The sequence below is a fragment of the Gekko japonicus genome, unplaced genomic scaffold (genome assembly GCF_001447785.1).
Source record: "Gekko japonicus isolate JY-2015 unplaced genomic scaffold, Gekko_japonicus_V1.1 scaffold966, whole genome shotgun sequence".
NCBI classification, from domain to species: domain Eukaryota; kingdom Metazoa; phylum Chordata; class Lepidosauria; order Squamata; family Gekkonidae; genus Gekko; species Gekko japonicus.
This window is the reverse complement of record NW_015169202.1, coordinates 589,085-593,633: the sequence shown is the minus strand read 5'-3', so window position 1 is coordinate 593,633 and position 4,549 is coordinate 589,085.

Here is a 4,549-nt window from a genome sequence, read left to right as displayed (position 1 = left end):
ATGCGGCAACTCGGGTCTCGAACTGCTGAACTACTGACCTTCCACAGCCTGCAGTTCAGCGTCTTAACCACTTGAGCCACTGCAGCTCCTAAGTTTTCATTAGTGGGCCCAAAACAACTTGGGAGGGCTGATGGCGGGAGAGTTTCAAGCGGGGCAGGGGAGGGAAATGGGGGGTAAGGAGTAAGCAATAATCCGTCACTTAAAATCACTGCATTGCTTAAATCACAGAACTACACAAGGGCATATAATGGCTAGAGACTGGATGCACAAGAACACCAGTGGTTAGGAAGGACAACTGTGAAAGGAAGGATCTCCCAGGCTGAGGGGGTAGGGGAAGAAGTGAACATTAAACCATGTTACATCACAAGATGAATTCTAACTGTCGTGCCCCATCTTCCTGTGAATAAAAGCAGCACACTTGGTGAAAAACTGCAAGGCTGGATTTATCACAAAGATGGGGGGGGGGAATAGTTTCTGGAGCCATCCCTTCCCCTCCGCTGCCACCCAAAGCGCACAAATACCATAGAGTTGGGGAAAGGGCAGGAGAGAGAGAGAAAGGGAAAGACAAGAGAAGAAAGGAAAGCAGGAGACACAAATTGGGACTGAGAGTTACAGCCTAAAACAGATTGCTTGGCTGAAAAACTGGCATAGATGTGATCCAACAACCAGGCTTTTAAAATATTTACCAAGCAGAAAGATACGGTGTCACAGCTGGAAACGATAAGGTTACTCTTCCAGAGCCAAGATTACAAAAACTATAACCTGTCCAGTTCATTTCAGAGAAGGGGCGGGGCGGGGGTGGAGAATGGCAAGAAGAACATAATGGAATATAATAATAATAATGGGGATGGTAAAGGACTCATCACTACAGAGAGGTAAAATTCCAGATGTTTGAAGTACTGGAAATACATGCACTACATTATAACTGTATACTTTACTGGTATTGACTTCCTTCTTGGGTTACATTTCATTTTCCAGAACTGTCTATATGGGTCTAGAAATGGGTTCTATTTATGCTTTTCAAAATGCTTTTTTTTTTTTTGGCTTTTCTCTTGATATATGCTTGTCAATTTCTTTGAAAAGTCAACAACAAAAAAATCACCCCATGTTCTGAGATTTATTCTCTGTGCCAAAAGCATTTATTTTATTGGGGGTGAGCGGAGCAGTTCACATCCCAAACAGAATAGAACGCCTGTAATCTTAAAATAGGAGCTGCAGTGGCTCAAGTGGTTAAGACCCTGAACTGCAGGCTGTGGAAGGTCGGTAGTTCAGCAGTTCGAGACCCGGGTTGCCGCATGACGGAGTAAGCTCCCGTCTCTAGTTCCAGCTCCTGCCAACCTAGCCGTTCGAAAGCAAGAAATTGCAAGTAGATAAAGAGGTACCACTTCGGTGGGAAGGTAACAGCGTTCCGTACGCCTTGGTGTTTAGTCATGCCGGCCACATGACCACGGAAACGTCTTCGGACAGCGCTGGCTCTTCGGCTTTGAAACGGAGATGAGCACCGCAACCCCAGAGTCAGATTCGACTGGCTTTCGAGCAAGGGAACCTTTACCTTTTTTTAATTTTAAAATGGACAAGGGGCAGTGCAAGACCTTGTGTGGCTCCAGACTGCTGCTGAGCAAGACTTCCTGTGTTGAACTCATTTCTTATGGAGGACCGGATTTGACATAAATTGGACTTTGTTGGGCTGGGCCATGTATGTCATGTAATGCCAGGTAGTGGATATATAGACTTTATAAAGGACACAAACACAACGGTTTTTTTTAGCTTAAAATAAAAAAACGTGCTTGAAACATTAGCACTCTTGCAATATTTTGTTTACTTAACAGTCTCAGATAACTGACACTTCTTGCTCTGAATTATGGCATCAAAATGTCTGTGCTGTAGCCACCTGGGAGGGGGAGGAGCCTCAGCCCAGTGCAGGGAGCAGAAGCTTGCCTATCTATCTCTCCTGAGCGTTTGAGTGAGTCTGGGGAAGCAAGCTATGACACAGCAGCAGCAGAACTGGAGGAAGAAGCGGGAGACAGCCAGTCAATTGCGGGCCTGATAGAAGTCCTCTAGGGGCCTCATCCGGCCCCCGGGCCACATGTTTGACACCCCATGGCTTAGAAGGAAGACTGGGGGAGGGGGTAAGCTTGAGCTATCGCTACAGTCTCATGCAAACCAGATTTCAGCAAGCCAAGGGCAAGAAGTCAGCTACCAAGTCTCCTCCACTGCCTGGGCAGGAAAGGCTACTTAAAAGCACAGAGGCAGATGACGTCATGGCAGTAATGAGAAGGGTGGAAAATTGGGGAGGCTTGCCCAGTCCCAAATGCCGCACCATTTACGCACCTGCTCTTCCTTCCTACTCTCTGCAGAACACAGTTGGGATATTTATTTAGGTTGACACAAGCTCTGGGGCTGGTTCTCCTAAGAACTGGCTACATGCAAAAGAAGAGTATAAGGAAGAACCAGCAAGTTTGTGGGCACAAAAAGAAATGTGAGGATACAGCACGGAATGCAACACCTGGCATTTCAAGCAAAGAAAAGGTGGTACATGTGTTCCAATGGAAAAAGAAGCTATGGATATTTTGGATTTCACGGGAAAATTCGACAAGAGACATGTTAATGTTGCCCTGATAACAGTGTACCCCCTTCTTCATGGAACCTGAAGTGTCCATACGTACATGGCATCTATCCTGAAATAAGATGGATTTTAGTCAAGAGGAAAATATGAATTTGTGGGAATTCTTCTGAGAGAGAAGGAGCTGACGGCATGAACGGAGAGGGCTGGGAAACCAGTAAATGCAGAAAGCAAAAACAAGGATTCACTTGGTATTAAGGCACCACGTTCTGTAAATATGAAGATTGTTTCGCTTTCCAGAAGGCCAGATAATGCCACTTCATGTCACTATTATCCAGAACAGGGATTTCCATACATGGGTAAGTGGACCTTCATTGACAGACCAACAGGGCCTTCTACTGAATCTTAAAAAAAAGAGTATCCAGTTTCACAGAACTGAATTATGGGAGAAAGAAATACGACTGATTCAAATGAAAGAATATAAGTTTTTGAGTTTCCCAGCGCATTCTAAAAGAGAACATATTCACATGAATTTGAAATTAAGACGATCTTTGGAGTGAAATGTTAGAGGCATTTGTCCATGTACTTCCTGAAACACGGAAGCAGTAAACTTCAGTGGAAGTCTGGAGGCTGGAGAAGAGAGCAAGGTGCTTGCTGTTACATACCGATATTCTGCCAGAAGACAAAAGCTACCAGGAATAGTTCTTGGGGAACACCTAGTTTCACAAGAGGGCTTGTGAAGCCCACCCCGTGTCCCAAACTGGCTGACACCTGGAGCTAGACTATACAGAAGATCTCCAAAGCATTTAGAACTGTATATAATCATGGGGTTTGAAGGAAGGGTACCCTCAGAGACCACAGAAAAGGCACCTGAAGCCCCCCCCCCCTCAACAGGGATGCTACGTGTGGAAAACACAATGAGAAAGGCTGAGGGACAAACTGACACCAACAACCCAGGAGCGGTCCATAAACCCAATAGGGAGAAGCACACCGTCCTTGAAGAACCAAGTCAAGTGACATCAGAAGAGACAGAGATCAATGTTTTAGGTACTACTAGGGATGTTCCAATAACATGCATTTTTGTCCCCCTGGAAAAAGCCAGGGTGCTAAAGTAAACTAAAATAACTACCTACCCCTGGTCAGAGAAATTAATAAAAAGCAAAAGATTTGATGGGTCTAATCAAGCAGCTAGGGTCCCTGGCCTGAAGCCATCCTAAAGCCCTCAACCTCTACTGAGGTCTCTGAGCAGGTAACTAGGGATATTTATGCTTTATAGAACTAGAATAATTTAGCTTTAAATTAGAATGGGCAGAAAGGGTGTATGGAGGCAGGAACAGGAAATGTGTGTCCCGTTCATCTCCATTTCCACGTCACCGTTCACTTGTATTCCTTTCCTCATTTCACCCTAGGCTTCCTTCAGACTTTTGCCCTCTCTCCCATTAAAATGCTTAATCTGTTCCAGTTAAATCTGTGAAGCCTGTGGCTTTCTTACTAGTCCAGACTACAGAGGCTAAGAAAAGACCTAACTTTCAGATCAATGGATATAGCACAGTTTTGAATACAAGAAGCCATAGCAGGGTATCAAACACTAGTAAAGCTGCTGTAGCTAAAGAGATAAATACTGTACTACTTCTGGAGGGGGGGCGACGACGACAACCCTCTATCACTGTCAGTGAAGAAACATTTTAAGATGTTCCTTCAGTCCAAAGGTAGATGGTTGAGTCGACACCAGTGTTCCCTCTAAGCTGAGCTAGAGATGTGAAGGCCTGGAAAAAAAACGGGAAAATTCGGGGGGGGGGGGGCCGTTTTCCCCCCGTTTTTTTCTTGAACTTTTTTGGTTTTTTCAAAAAAATTGGAAAAATTGAAAAAAGAAAAGAAAAAAAAATGATTATGGAACGTTTTATTTTAACATGATGAATAAAATATTTTAAGACAAAGTGTTAAAATATTTTCCAAATCATTTCTAATATATATATATTTCTTATA